Source organism: Sarcophilus harrisii, chromosome 3 (assembly GCF_902635505.1).
Source record: "Sarcophilus harrisii chromosome 3, mSarHar1.11, whole genome shotgun sequence".
NCBI classification, from domain to species: domain Eukaryota; kingdom Metazoa; phylum Chordata; class Mammalia; order Dasyuromorphia; family Dasyuridae; genus Sarcophilus; species Sarcophilus harrisii.
Window position 1 is genome coordinate 296,964,403 of NC_045428.1, and position 17,123 is coordinate 296,981,525.

Genomic DNA, 17,123 nt, shown 5'->3' on the forward strand with positions numbered 1-17,123 from the left:
GCTGAATTTATCACTTTAATTTTCTTGTCCTTGGTTCTTTAGAGTTTCATGTCTGTTGGGGAACTTTGGAACACATTCCATACTAATGGAAGTAGAAAAGAAGAAAATTTGAGGCTTTCTCTATTCCTCTGGCCTTCAGGCCAACTTATTGATTGATTTCTCCCTATACCTAGCTACCTTATGTGGGTATTGCTTCCCTCACAACTGGTAAGAAACTCTCCCTTCCAAGTCCGCTCTATCCCTTTGGCTTTCTATTTCTCCTTCCCCTCAAACATACATATCTTGCAATCTTGCTTTCTTAAAAAGCTAAGAACAGAGTTAAAGCCTCTCCTAATGTTTTATAAAAATGCAGGTGTGATAAACCCCTGCTTCCAGTAAGAGCCAGAGACAAGCATCCCACATATCTCTTCAACTTCAATCCTGTCCATTTTTCCATTGTGGGAACTCTGCTATTTTATCTGGTTCGTGAATGCTTCTGCTTGTGAAGAGAGACAGTTGATGGATCCATAATCCCAGCTGAGGTTGGAGCCACCTGATTCACTGGAGGAGACTATAAAAGGAAGCTGTAACTAGCTGAGGACCTTCTGCAAGCTTATCAATTTAGGATATATTCAAATAGAGTCACTTCCCACCGATAACATGCTAGGGGATAGGATGATGATGGTCAGATGACAGTTCCAAGAGGAGCCACACTCTATTCTAGTGGCAGAGAAATGGCAAAAATTAATGAATTTAGTGCCTTCCAAGCATCAGGGTCTGGGCTAGGCACCTGGATACAAAGACAAAAAACTTTCTTTCAGTTTCTTAAAGATGTCCAACACTTGGTTCAGCGCCTGGCATAGTATAGACACTTAATCAATGTTTATTAATTGATAGTGAAAGTGAACCTACAACCTTCAAAAGCAGCCCATTGCACATGTCTTAAAATGTACAGATGAATCTGTTGTTCTTAGGTTGTTTTCAGTCATGTCCAACTCTTTTTAACCCCATTTGGGAATTTCCTTGGCAAAGATACTGGAATGGTTTATCATTTCCTTTTTCTGGTCATTTTACAGATGAGGAAACTGAGGCAAATAGGGTGAAGTGACTTGCCAAAGGTTACCAGCTAGTAAGTGCCTGGGGACAGAATTGAACTTAGGAAGATGAATGACTACAGCACCAGAATGCTATCCAGCACCTGAGTGATGAAAACTGCATCTCCACCATTTCTACCCACGATTACTTAGTGTTATGATAAAAACACAGGTTTGGCTTAATAGCAATTAAGTTAGACATAGAAAGTTTAATTAACTATAAATTCAATATGAACTGCTTTAATTTAAAAAAAATAGCTAAGGCATATATAATTGCCTAACTCAAGGTAGGGATATACTTCACATTGCACCTATATGACAACATCTGGTGTATTGTATTCAATATTCTACTCCAGCAAATTTTAAGAGAAATATTGGCAAACTAACATCCCGGGAGATGGAAAGATCATACTCTCAGGATTATTTCCAGGGGTATACTGGAACATTTGGAACAAATGTGGATTGTTAAATTTTTAGTGTGAACATTTACACCTCAAAAATCAGATCATGGTTTCATTTATTATTTTGTTGATTGTATAGACCAAGGGTTTTTTCCTAGCAAAATAAAAGTAAATTTTATTTTGTTAAGAGAATTTACTCTACTGAAAGACTGTATTTAAAAAAATATAAAAACCATTCTTATCTCACTGGCCTTAAAAAGATAAATATCAAGGCTAATCCACAAAAACTATAAATCAAACCCTGATTTGAGAAATGTAAATCCACATCTTGAAAATTCAATAATCTTCAGTCCTGTGCTCTGAAAGTAATCCAGAGTAGTCTGGAAGTTTATTAGTTAGAAGGTGATTTTATAGGTTACTTGGTCCAAACTTTCATCTTAAGCAATTGTCTCTTTATATAGAATTCCTGACAGATAATTATCCTCTGAATGAGAACCTTCAATGACAGGAAACTCACTATTTTACATGACAAGATATTCCATTATTAAGGAGGTCTGATTGCATGCAAATTTTCCCTTTATGGAGATGAAATCTCCCTCCCTAAAATTTCCACCATTAGCTGGATTGGATTAGATGGCTTATATAAGATAGAACCAGAAACAAGAGACCTGGACCTGAAGTCAGGAACACCTTGGTTCAAAAAATCCTGCCATGGTCACTTACATTTTGCATTCGTAGATAAATCATCTAGCTTATCTGTCTCCAAGTTTTCTCACCTATAAAGTGAGGTTATATTCAATGGTCTCTAAGGACTCTTGCAACTCTAAATCTATTGTCTTATGAATCTACTTCTTCATTAATGATTATTTTTGTTTAGTTAGTGATTTAAAATGTTCAATGTGGTTTCATTTACAATAATTCTGAAATGTTATTGAAGCAAGTATTATCCCAATTTTTATGGGTGAAGAAACTGAGGCTCAAACACGATTTGCCCAACAAGCAGCTAATAAGTATGGGAGCTGAAATTTGAGCTCACGTGTCTCTCCTATCATTTGATAGTCCTACATCACCCTCCCTCCTGAAATCTTGCCTTTTCTTAGAATACCCTTTCTTCTTCCCCTGACCCTCCACCACAGTTGACTACCCAATTCCATCTTTTAAGTCCCAGATCAAATGAAAACTCTTTCATTAAAGTCTCCCTTTATATACCCAATCACAAGTAACATCTTCTGCTTTTGAAATTGGACATTTTTTATCACTCATTGAATCTTTATATTCTACCTGAAATTATACTCATGTGTGTATGTGTGTATATAAATCATATATACATATCTCTGTGTGTATTTTTTTCTATGCTCAATACAAGTAATGGCATTATTTTCTTGTACCGTGCCCCTTCAAAAATTGTTTGCTAAATATTTGAACAAATGAAAGAATTGCATTTTCCTGTAATCACTGTGTCTCTGGTTGTCTATTGACATATCCTCATTCTCTCTGTATGTGTATATGTGTATGTCTGCCTCAACCCTCTACTCCCTTATTCTTCCTACCCTCCTTTTTCCCTCCCTCCTCCCAGATTTGCTTTGTCATCAATATAGCAACTTCCTGTTGTGGAAACTACTGACACTAATGGAGATAAGCAACTCATTTGTAGACTATTGTTTTAAAGAGCAGCTTGGAATATTGAGAGATTCAATGAATTGTCCCTGATCACACAGTTAGCATGTGCTAAAGCAATTATTTGAACCTGGATATTCCTGAATCTAAGACAGACTGTATATGTGATATGTCATACTGGCTCATTCTTAAATACAAATATATAATATTCACAAAAAGAAGCTAAAATACCCACGAAACTTCAAAAACTTCACTTATTAAGATTCATGGATGAAATAAATTTTAATAATGGGGGCTGATAACAAAGGCAACACTATTAGTAATGGAAATAAAACCCAACAATATGTACAAAAATAATATTCGAAGTGTGATTTCCCTTGTTGGGGGCTTTATCAAATCTAGTATGAACTTAATACCTTTCTTAGTGACCTAGAATAGGGGTTATTTTTATTATGTTAATGATCTCCAGGAAAAGAAGAGAAGAAATCACTTATTAATGAAACTTGCAGGTGATAAGTCAAGCCTTGGAGCGAGCAACACAAGTTCCTAAGATATCATACAAATGAACTTAGAGAGGTTAGAGAGAAGAGCAGAAAATAACAAAATGAGTTTCACCTTGGAAAAATGGAAACTAATACATCCAGGGAAAAAAACAATTCAATGGACAAAAGGAATCCAAAGAAAAGTAATACTGAAGGAGACCTGGAAATGATAATGGAGAACAAATTAGATATCAGTTTGCAGTGTGATATGGCAAGCGAAGAGGCTGATGCTATTTTAGGCTGCATACAAATATCCATTATGTCACAGCAGAAGGAAAGGATGGAAGGAAAAATCCCTCCCTCTGAGTCCAGTGAGGCTCAACTGAGTAATGTCAGATCTCTCGATCCCCAAAAGGCATAGAGAAATTGGACTGGGTTCAGAGAAAAGTCACAAAAATGATTACAGAAATGGAGCAACTTATTTATGAGAAAAGATTAAAGAAGCTAAATATGTATCTCCTGGATAAGTAATGACAAGTGGGGACATGGAACCCCTCAACAAACATTTGAAAGGTGTAAATTTCCTTAGAGGGAAGGGCTACATAAGTGTAAATAATAGTCACAATAATAAAAAACCTAAAAAGAATTACCTAAGAAATTGAAAAAAAATTGTAGAGAAAATGGGGGGAAATTATGGTTAAGGATTGAGATAGCTTCTTGATTTTGTCATTTAAGTGATTGTAAGGTAGCGGACATTACCTCTTAGCCCAAAAAAAGGGAAATTTTTTCTTAGGGCTAGTTTTGGTGAGAGCTGGCTTAAAACGTAGACAAAGTATGTCTTTAGTGTTTTCTATTTTCTGTGCCCTTCTCATGCTGTACTTCTTTTCTAATAGGTACTAACAGTTGCTACTCAAGTTCTTAATGATCTCAAAATCTGCTTTCAAGTGAATTTTAGTTGGAAAGTATTTGGCAAACAAAGTCTCAGCAAAGTTTTTGAAAGAGCTAATAGCTTGTTGCTTAATGAAACAGAAATCTGTGCATCAAAAGGGAAAAATCTAACTCAAAGGAAAGAGCCTCTAATGATGGAATTTCATGAATTCTTGACAGGTCTTTTGGAAAAGTATTTTTATTTTTTTCTCTGTCCCCTTAAGTGATGCAGTCTTCTCAATTAGCTTACAATATTCTATGTTTATGCTTTTCCTACAATTTCTGGCTTCTTTAGAGACTATGGTTTACCTCAGCAGAGGCAGGAAAATTGGCTACATTTGGCAGGCATTCCATATTTGTGTAAAGTCCATCATGAATCCATGTGTAGTTCATATGACATAGGTTGGAATTTTTTCAATTCATTACAAATTGGAAGAAAAAGGTTTATGAGAAATAGGGAGAAAACAGAGGGTTTAATCAGAGATGGCAAGATCAGAGAATCATGATACAAGTCATTGTTGATGGATCTTCAGAAGTGCAAATTAAACTAGAAAGGATGAACAGGTATAACCTGTATCAGATTTCTCTCTGTCTCAGGGAGAGGGAGGAATAGAACTCAGAGCTCAAAATTTAAAAAAATGTCAAAATAGTTTTTATATATAATTAATAAAATAATTTTTAAAGTACAAATCAAACTAGAAAGGGAAAATGATGATTTCTATGTTTTAAAAAAATTACAATACCAGTGGGTTATAATTGGAGAACAAAATGAGCAATGGAATACCTAGTTTACAAATTAAGAGTCAGATTCAGTGAGTATCTGTCGGAAATTCCAGGGAAACTCTGGAAAGAATAATATGTAATTGCTGGGGCTGAATTTCAGATATTTTATAACAAATGCCATTTTACACAGTGGGATTTTACACTACTCAGACATCTATCATGTAGCAAACAGAATAAACTATGGCTTACCAAGGAGGCCCTAAGTTACAAAGATTTTAGGGATATTACTAAAAGTGATCAATAACATGAGAACAAAAATAACCCTTTATCTGCCATTGACTGAGTGCATGAGTTGTCTGGCAAAATTAAAACTATTTAATAAACACACAAGATCATTTGTTATTTATAGTCAAAGTAGTAAAGAAGACAAGTCCCACAGTATGGACCAGACCAGGTGACTTCAAAAGAATAAATGTGAATGAACTAAAACACCACACCAAATGTCATTGTTATGAGTTTGTGTTAACTGATATAGCCAGTCTTCTCTCATCAATCTTCTCACTTCTCAACAACCCTCAGCAATCTGGCTTTCCATTTCACTAGTCCACTCAAACTTATCTCCAAAGTTATCAGTTCTGTCTTAATTTTTAATCTGAAACCTCTTTCTCATCCTTCATCCTTCTTGATTTTTCTCCTACCTTATTGACCACCTTCTCTTCCTAGATACTCCCTCCTTCTTTACTTTTGTGACTCTCTTCTCTCCTGATTCTTCTACTTAATTTCTTGTTCTCAGTCACCTTTGCTGCATCAACAGATTATTCACCTAAATTTGGATGGTCTACCTTAACCCTCTTCTCTCCCTCTCTAAAATCTCTTCATTGTTTACCAAAGCAATTTCCATGGATTTAATTATCATCTTTAGACTAATGAATTTAAAAATTATATATCTGGTCCCATTCTCTTTTGGGAACTTCAAACCTATATCATTGGTTTTCTATCAAACATTTCAGCTGGATATACCCAGATCTATTTCAAACTCAAAACATCCAAAATAGAATTCATTATACTTTCCCCTAAAACTCAACATTCTTCTAAACTTCCCTATTTTTAATCAGACACATCATCATTCTTTCAAGCTTTGAGGTTTTTAAGTTTGACATTAGCCTCAACTCTTCACTCTCTCTTATCCTACCTGTCTATAATCAGGTACCAAATTTTGTTTCTATGTCTACAACATTTTTTTTGCATCTAATTCTTTCTCTTTACTCACATAGATACCACCTCAGTTCAAGACCTCATCATTTCTCACCTAGATTATTGCAACAGCCTCTGAATTGGTCTCTTTGACTCAAGTCTCTCACTACTCCTATGTGCCCCTTTCAAAGTCATTTTCTTGAAGTCCAGCTCAGACTGTACTATAACTCACCTAATCCACCAACTCTAATGACTTTCTATTTTCTCTAAGAGAAGATAAAAACTCTTCTAGTTAAATTATAAACTCGAATACAACTTGATTCCAAATGATATTTGTAGCCACTTTGGACATTGCTCCAATTTTCTGCAATACATTCTTCCATCTTCTCTGTCTCAGAGAATTTTCTCAAGACTCAAATCAAGCATCACCTTCTCTGTGAAACCTTATTAATTCCATCAACTACTACTAGCCTCCCTTCCTCAGCAGAGGTAAGGAAATTGGCTAAACTTAACAGGTTTCCATATTTATGTAAAATCCAAAACATCATACATCCATGACAGACTGCATGTGGGTTAGGAAATTTCCAATTCATTACAAATTGAAGAGAAAAGGTCCATGAGACGTATGGAAGAAACAGAGGGATTAATTAGAGATGGCAAGATCAGTATTATGATACATGTCAATGTTGATGGATGTCTTCAGAAGTTTAAATTAAGCTAGAAAAGACAAACAGCTGCAGATTACAGTAGTATTTAACCTTTTTATATTTATTCTCTTTTTATTTGTTGTATATATCTACATAAATTATGTCCTTAGTTCTCTCCACTTAACTCACTGATGGATAGAATACTGGGCTGAAAATCAGGAAGACTCATCTTCCTGAATTCAAATCTGGGCTCAGACCTTTAATACTTGGGTGACCCTGAGCAAGTCACCTAATTCTGTTGGTTTCTATTTACTCATCTATACAATGACTTAGAGGAAGAAATGGCAAACTACTGTAGTATCTTTGCCCAGAAAACCACAAAATGGACTCACAGAAATTCAGACATGACTGAAAACAACTGAACAACAACAACCATTAGATTATAAGCTTCTTACTAAAATGGACTATTTCATTCATTGAATTTGTGTTATCTGACACAGTTCCCAGTATATAGCGGATACTTAACAAAACTTGATTGATTTATAGTGGCAATCCACTCTAACAAAGAGACTTATGATAGTATGAATCCCTTCATAAATCATTTACAATTTACAATAACTAAGCATTGGTACTCTATTGACAAAGTCACACTAATTTTTTTTTTATCTACAATAAGAAGTTGCTTGTTAACATGTTCAAAGAAGACAAATGGCAATCTTCCAGATCATTGTGATCAGTATAGATGGAGAATTTTTATAATTCAGGTTTCAAAGTTGACTTTTGGTTTTAGTAATTGTGGTCAGAAGTAGTGCATATTTTACGGATGCAAAGGGAATTTTGAAATTTCATTGTTATGAGTCATGTGTTCAAATTGATCAAATTCTACTTGACAATTGCCAAATTATATTATTTCTTTGTTATGCATAAATCTGGAGTGGGAAAACAGCATTTATGATAATAAAAGAAACAAAAATATAGCTATAAACATTTTCATTATGATATTATGATAGCTGTAATACCTGTAAAAGACAAAACTTCAAGGAATATAGAGATTGGTTTTGTAGAATAGTGTTTATATCAAACAAGCATTAAAAAATAGTCAGGTTCCATTAATTCCATGGAAATGGAGGAAACATTACTTCTTTATCAATACCATGTGACACATGGTCAAGTCAATTAGATCAACTAAATTATCTTTTTTTCCAATTCCTTGAATTTCCAATTCAATTTTCCAATTCCAATTCCAATTTCCAATTCCAATATATATATATATATATATATATTCGATTTCATTCAAGTTCTACTATTTGACTTAGAAATGACTCACTGTGATCATACAAATTAATGTGATTTTCACATCAATGTGTGTGTGCATATGCACATTCACATACATACAACATTCTAGTAATAAATAAATAGACCTAAACAGTCTACAATATTAGTTAAGAATTTAAAGAGTTCCCATTATCCTGATACAATTGACTCCTCCGCGGAAGATGGGAGCCATCCAGGTGACCTGTCTACAGTTACAGCTTATCTTGTATAACAAAACAAGTAGGACCAGTCCCCTTTTAGCTCATCTATGTATACTCAGCTCATTAAATATATTTAAAAATCATAATTTCTCTGAAATCATGAAATTTTATGAATGTATAATTCAACTCAAACCCTATTCCTTTGTGCACCTGATGTTCAGACTCTGGTGACATTCACTTTGACCTCAGAATCTGGATTCTTTCTATACTTTGAGAACCTAATGATTTTCCACTGCTGAATACAATCACCTGATTTTGGGTCATGCCCTTTTGCTTCTGTCAATTTTCTTGGATTTGAATATCTTGTCAATTAGTAATTGATCTTTTTTACTCTTTTGTTCTTTCATGGTCCTTTGTGCTCAAATTGTGGTGATAGAATCCTGTGGCTTCTGCCCAATCCTAGTTCCTCAACACAATTCGCATATCTGCTAAGTAAGATGCCCAGTTTCATACAGGTCTTTCAAATTCAATCCCCACCCTAAGTCTATAAAACATAGGTTGTCTCAGTGACATGTAAAAATGGTTCCTCTCATTTGTACTTTTAGAAGTAATACATAAACATTAGTGCAAATTGCCTGCCAGAATATCTGTGCGTCTACTGAGCTACCTTTAGTAAGAATTTTAGATCTGAAAAAGAGAGCCTTATAAGGCAAGTTGTTCAAATTTTTCATTCTGAAGAAATGTAGGTCCAGAAAAGTAAAATTATTTCTTCAAAGTTACAAAACCATTGATGGAGGAGCAGGACTAGAATTCAGTCCCCTGACCTAGTCAAGAATTTAATTCTGTCACACCAAAAAGTTCCATACCTTATTAAGATAATCATAAAATTCCAAGTGAATTTACTTATTTGTTTGCCTTTATTGCCACTAAGTAAAACAGAATTAGTTATTTATGATCTGTGAGCATAAAAGACAGTTTTAGATATGGGGTTGACAAGGTAGCAATTGCAGTGCTCTTAGGAAAAAAATATTAGAAAAAAGAAGAAGCAAGGATTTCATTGCTGATAATCTCACACTAGCTAATATATGGTTTCTACTTCAGAAAAACCATGAAATGCTAGAGTGAGGTAACATCCTAGGGAGTTGGACATATGTGTCCTGGACTTTCCAAGTTTCCTGTTTCACCATCTGTTTGTCTGTCTCTTCTCCCTTAACTTCTCTCCTCTCCCCACACTACACAGGATTTTTTTTTTTATCTTCTGGAAGAGGTAGCTAAAAGCTTGGGTGATATCTCTATCTCTTGAGCTGTCTGTTGGGAACCCACAGCAATTGAGTTACTCCAGAGTCAAATCAGGGGAACTAGGCTATGCTAATTTGTGTCCCTAGGATGTCTCATCATGAATTTTTAAGTCCCACCCTCATCTCTGAAAGATATCCTATGTTAAGGATAACTAACATAAAGACATCAAATTAGCAAGAGTGAAAAGTTTACAAAGACCATTGCATTTTATATTTGCTCTGCAATAGAACAGAACACCATCCTAAGGCATACAGAACCAAAAATATTCAATGAACTGAAGCAAGCAGAGATGGTTAATATATTTAATTAGCTTGAATTTAATTTAATATAATTAGGTCCTCTCTTTTTATCATCCAGAAAATATACCTTACTACAAACATCAGACTAGAGCTGTTTTCCCCCATGCGACTTTTACCTTCCTTTTCCCCTTTCTTCTTCGCCCCCTCCTTCTTATCCTCACTCTCAAGTTAGGAAATAGTTTTCACAGTTGGTGGGCCAGTCAGTGGTAAATAATTGCCTCAGAAAACAAACATTTCATCTCTTCGAAGTTACACGTAAATTACTTTAACTCAAGTTTAATACCACAAGGCAGTAAATTTACAGTATGTGTGGGTAGAGAAGTGTCACTTAGGGGTGTTGAAAGATTTGATTACTTATAACAAGGCAGCCTTACCTCTCACTCTTCCTTTCACTGTCTCTCTCTCTCTTTTTCTTTAATATACACAGACAGACATGTTTGGTTCTTTAGTTGAGAGAGATTTCTATTGAGGAAATAACCCACAGATTTAATTTGAAGACTGACATAGCAGGTAGCAGAGGAAGTACAAAAGGGTACCTGAGTGAATGAAAAGAGACCTAAAAATGCAAGCATCTAACATTTGGAAGGTCTAGAAGCAGAAAATGGTTCTCACTGAGTCTAACCACATCTGAATGTCAAATTTCTATATGAAGTTCACCTGAATTCAGTAAATATCTATTAAGTGCCTATGAAGTGTCAGGCATTAAGATAGATATTTGGGATACCGATATAAAAGGAGAATTGTCCTTGTCTGCAAAATGCGTGCATCCTACTGGATAAAGGGGTTAATTACTCTCATCTGTATCTTTGGAGAGACTGTGAATGAGATCACAGAATCACTGATGTAGGAGAGCATTGATTTACTATACTTAAAGGAATTTTTCTTGCATGCAGTCTCAGGAATTAGAATTGAACAGAAGTGGAAGAAACAGAAAGATAGAGAGGTTTAATGAAGAGAGTGATGGAGGGAAATAGATGAGTTGCAAACTGTAGTTTTCCGTCACTTATTCAATATTTCCATCTAGTAGACTTGGCAGCAAATATGTAGGAGGGAGAGAGGGGGAAATAAAGGTTTTGGATCAAGTTTACTCATAAGGTGTTGACAATTTTACATCTGAACAAATCCTTTCAGATGCTCTATTTATGACCTAATATTTTAATAAAGAATTCATTTTTCATTTAAGCAGACTCTCTTCTCAGTCTTGCATTTATTGGTTGTCATAGTCAGAATAAACTTGACAATAGTAATGCTCAAGGTCTCTAATATCATAGCTAAAAAATTATCCTGGAATCCTAATGCTAGGACTACAATGTCACCTACTCAAGGGACAGAGGGTGTGATTGCATCCTGACATAGGTTCCTTTGCTTTTCTATTCAAGAGTAAATATTCAGATGTGTTGATTAATTTATAACATAAAATAGTGGGGTCAATGCTCAATATTAACCATTATATTGCCAAATTTTGCCTGCTTTCTACCCTTCTCCTTTACTGTTAATCAAAGATATATGGTTATATAACTATGAGTAGTAAGTTTCTATTCCCTTTCTACAAAATATAATATAAGCATCATAACATAATTGATATGAAAAATCAATAACATTGGTGTTCATTCCCAGCCACTGTATTAATTCTTCTGGGGTTGTAAACTCTAAAAATAAACAAATTAAAAAACTTCTCCTGTATGAAAGAGAAAATTTTGGTTAGTGAACACTTCTTAGGTCATGTCTTTCTGAGAATAGCTAGCCTACGAATAATATTTGGAGAATATTTCTCCCCTTATAGATGCTATCTAAGCTTCTGACAACTTGATATCATATAATGATTATCGAGAATTGATTATGTACAAACGCTGTGGTACTTGCTGAGGATATAAAAATGAAGGAGATTGGTCAGTCTCTCCTCTTAAGAAGCTTAAAATATGGTAGGAAAACCAGAGAGAAGGAAGCAAGTAGAGTTTGATCTTCAATTCAGACCAGGAGGCATTTAAATCCCTATATTGATAATGGACCAAAGTGGGGTGTATCTAATTCCCTGTATCAGTAAATGGTGCTAGATTTGGATTTATAGAAATTATATTTTCTTTGGCACAACTAACAGGATTATTTTTCGATTCTTTCAAATAAGTGTTGTGATCATCAAATTCATCTTAGCTAATGAGAATAACAACAAAAATAGCAGTAACAGCACCACTAGTATTTCTATAAATGTTCTCCTTAGTGAACTCTGAAACCAGAGTTGCTAAGTAGAAATGTTCCTCATTAAAGGTTCCATAATGGGTGCTATTACTTATGTCTACTTCATGTATAAATAAATGCATGTTTGCATGAATGTGCTAAATTACTAAATGTTAATGAATAATGAGGAAATGCTTTTCTGTATGCTTCTGGAATTCAATTGTTCTTGAGTAAGTGTGTGTGTGTGTGTGTGTGTGTGTGTGTGTGTGTCTGTATTTTCAGTTCAATCATTTAACGAGGGCCTAATGTGTATAAGGCATTTTATGCTTGGTTCTTTCAAGACAAAATTTTTGTTCTCAAGGATATTGCATAAGTGGCACAGTGTATATAACACAGGATAATCAAGAATACCCAAGTTCAAATGCTGCCTCAGATAAATAGTAACTATGTATGTAACACAGGGCACATCATTTAATGTTTCCTGACTCAGTTTCCTTATTTGTGAAATGGGAATAATATTTCTTTCTCATAAGTTTGTCATGAGAATCAATGCATGTAAAGTGGTTTTTATAAACTTTAAAGTTCCATATAAATGATAATTGTTATAATTATAATTATTAATATTAACTAGAATTCTTTGGCAGTACAAGAAGAGAAAAAGAAATCAATCAAATCTTTATCAATTATCTCCTCTATACCCAATACTGTACTAAGCATTGGAAAAACAAATACAAAATGGAAAGATGATGCCTTCAAAGAATTTACATTCAATTGGGGAAATATATATATATATATATTATTTACATAATATATATATATATATATATATATATAGTTTATCTTTTTTTAAAAAAATTTATCCAGATCTTTAATTTCATTGGAGTCTGACCCTCTCTGAAGGTAGCTTCCTTAAACAATACAGAAAATCAGCACCTTCTCTGAGATTTGCCATCTTAAAGTTGTCCCTGGATGATTGGGGTACTCAGGACTTGACTTGCTTAAGGTCAGAGAACTAGTATTTTAAAGGCAGTTAGCATCCAAGTCTTTCCCTAACCCAGAGGCTGACTAAATATAGTGCCATTTTACTTTTCATATTCAAAATAAATAGAGTATTGTGGAAGAGAAAGAGAAGTCAGGAAGGAGAATATTAAATGATTGTGATTCAAGAGTGGAGAATCTGAGGTGGATATTTCTTAGGTTTCTGGGTAAAAGAAATCCAGCTTTGAATGACAAAGGGAGCTTCTTAAGGAGGCATAGGGGAAACCACTGACCAAGAATTGGTCTGCACCAAGGTATCCAGATCTAAGGATCTCAATTAGATGTCTTTTAAAGGGGATTTTGTACCTACTGTTCAATTTATCTACGTCCATATGGTTTGTATCTTGAGTCAATGAACTGAATCATGGAGTCTTGGACTTAGATCAGAAAGTTTCCTTAGAGATTGGCTAGTCCAATCCTTCATACCATAAACTGAAGACCATGGAGGGTAAATGGCCTACCTGAGTAACCAGATGGACCACACTACTAACCTAAATCCCCATTTCCAATCTATCCTGCCTCTCATTCTGCTAGTCTGCTTCAATTAGTTAGCTTTATTATCTGACAACAAGAAACGACTCAAAGGACAGGACTGGGGAATTTGAGGCTGGAGTCTGAAAAAGTTTCTAATGTCAGTGACTTATGACCCTCAAATCCATGTTTCCCAACCTGAGACCTGATGTGAAGCTGTAATTATGTTCCTTCACAACTGCATATAGTCAGTGTTCATCAGCCTGGAATAAACTGACTTTTTCAAATGATTAGAGGAGCATTACATTAGGAACTACAGAATGAATGGCAGTGATAAACTAATTAAATGAATAAAAGCATACCAGCAGAAGCTGTTTTCTGTTTATTTGGACTCCTGCAGAGTCTATTGCTCTTCACAAATATTCCCCTCAAACCTGCTGTTTAGGCTCAAGCATAACTTTAATAAACTCATTTCATCTTCCAGAGAACTCAAAGGCTGCAAAAATAAGAATGCTGCCAAAGGCACTTCTATTCTCTCCTAAATTCTGACCTGCTCCTTCCTCTCTGACCCATCACCCACTACAAAGGACCTGAGACTTATGCTGTATGTGGTGTTCCCTGGAGGCAATACAATCAATCCCTGGAGAAGTTAATCATCTCCTTTTCAGAGTCCAGATTGATGGCTACATTCTAGTTCACTTAGCTACTATGTATATAAGCTGGTCCTAGACATCCAGTGATGATGATGATGCTTTATTAATATATTTCAATCATGGACAACTACCTGTTGTTCAAGCCTGGAATTTTCTTCCTCCTATCTTCTCTTCTTAGAATCCCTAGCTTTCTTCAGTATTCAACTTAAATTGATACTCTTAGCAAGAGACCTTTCCCAGTCTACCCAGCTAATAGTTCCTTCCATTTACCAGACAGGACAGCTAGCTGATGCCATAGTACATAGAGTTTCAGGTCTAGAGTCATGAAGATTCACCTTTTTGAGTTCAAATTCAACCTGTATGATCCTGGGCAAGTCACTTCATCCAGTCTGCTTCAGTTCCTCATTTGTAAAATGATTTGGAAAAGGAAATGGCAAACCATTCCAGTATCTTTGCCAAGAAAACTCCAAATGAGGTTATGCAAAGTTAGACTTGACTGAAAAAGACTAAACAGCTAAAACTTAATACTTTTATCAGGAATCTTTTATATCCAGATTGTGTCCCTTATCAGAATGCAGGCTTCTTGAGGACTGGGACTCTTCTTGTCCATTTTGTAATTTGTACGTCCCAACTGCTTAACATAGTGCCTGACATATTACCAGTACTTAAATGCTTTTTCATTCTTCTTTTTGTCAAGACCAAGAGAGTAGACACCGGCTTCCCTTTCCTAATTAACAGAATGAAGTTATTACAGAAATTTTAGTTTTTCTTTTTAAATAAGGTATTATACATCGGCATTATAACTGTGTAACTAGGTAAAAGATTAACCAGCTTGTATCCTTTCTTTAGACAGAGACTTTACTTGCACAGCATCATTCAAGTATGCCCCAGACGAAAAGGTTATTATTGAGTGAGTATGGTGCCTGAAATGTCCATCATTTTATATCATTTCTCTCCAAATGTTCAAATGCCTATGGAGGAAAACCCATTAATTCAATACACCCATTAGGCTTATTAGCACATAGTAGTAGTACAAAATGGGAATGGACATCTTTTGAGTGTTTTGAGTGAGAAATCTGGGAAAGATTCAGACCATGAGATGAAATGGCAGATGTGGTAAGTTTCCTTTTTTCTTTCCTTTTTCTTTTTTTCTTTTTAATAAGAGAAGGGACCATCTTCTTCATTAGAATGCAATGCAAACACCTTGAGGGCAGGGAAAGATTTTGCCCTTTCTCAAATTCTAGGCACTTAGCTGAGTGCATGGCAGGTAATAAGCATATACATGCTTATTGACTGACTCCAATAGAAGCAGGGGAAGCAAGCACTATCTACTTCATAATTTTGCCTAGAGCTAGCCCTGAGGATAATGGGAGGTTATTATCTGCATTATCTTTACAGTGTGTGCACAGATAGGAAATTTGGGGACTAATACAAACATTCCTGGATGCCTCATTTATCTAGCCTCTTTAGGGAGCAAACTCCTCCACATGAGTGAATTTTCCAAATAAAAGAAGCATGCCATTTTAAGTGCCCAAATTTGCTTTTATTTTAATCATCTTTGAAGGGGATCTTTCTAAATTGTGTTTCATACTTTTCTGCTTTCTTAAACAGAGCATAATTGACACAATTTAGCATTTTCTTATGAACATCAATGATTGGAGTTTGCGGAGGTCAACTGAAGTATTTGGGGACTCTGCTCGACATTAAATGGCTCCAAATTCCTGAGATTATTTTTTTAGTCCCTTCTCTTATGCTGTTGTCAATTGTTACTTCTGAACAGCATATTACTGGTTCTAATTTGTTGCCTTATTTAGCACAAAATGGTCTGGATAGAGTCTGAGGGCAGTTCCATGCTCTCTGAGTAAATATGAACTTCATGACAAATAGTTATCACTCAAAAACCATCCCCATTTATCTTTATATTTTGAGCTCTATTCTGGATGGTTAACAAGTGGATCATGATACATGAGATGAGAAGTATCTTGTTTGAAGGATTTATGAAAGAATCATTGCCCATTATGAGACAACTCACAAAAAAAAACATGAATTTGATAGTACTATGTTTTAGGAATGTGAGGAACTATTTTCCTCAGTTCACAATCTATAAAATGGGAATAATAAAAAAAATCTACTTCCCAAAGTTATTATGAAATAATATTTTTAAATTGCTTTGCAAACTTTAAAGTTAAATGCTATTATAATCAGAACCTTAGGAATGGAGAGAAATATATAGGAAATGTCTTAGAAAAAATTTTAGTTTAATCTTTCCCACATTTTTACAAGTGATAAGATCAAAAAATGCAGAGTATAAATGACTAAGACAAAGTCACACAGTGACTTCTTGACAAAGCTGAAGATAAAATCCAGGTCTTTTGATACTCTGTCAAGTATCTGAAACACTGAATTTCTCTGTCTGGACCACATGATGTCAATTTATATAAAGAATCCTTCCATTTGAGAAAACTCCAACCAATTCAAATATGTAACTGCTCTCTAATGTATAAATCTTGGAGAGTTGGCTGATGCCCCTGACAGATTAATTTGCCAGTGCCACAGATATTGTATGTCAGAGGCAGCATTTGAACTCAAGGTCTGCCTCTGAGATCTGCTCTTTACCCTTATACCAGGCTACCCAAATGTATATTTTTG

General features: G+C 34.9%; 1 protein-coding gene across 3 annotated transcripts in view; it reads right to left on the reverse strand.

Moving 5' to 3' along the window:
- The window catches only part of LSAMP (limbic system associated membrane protein), a 771,452-nt gene that overhangs the window by 654,544 nt on the left and 99,785 nt on the right, over window positions 1-17,123 (reverse strand). The window lies entirely within an intron of this gene.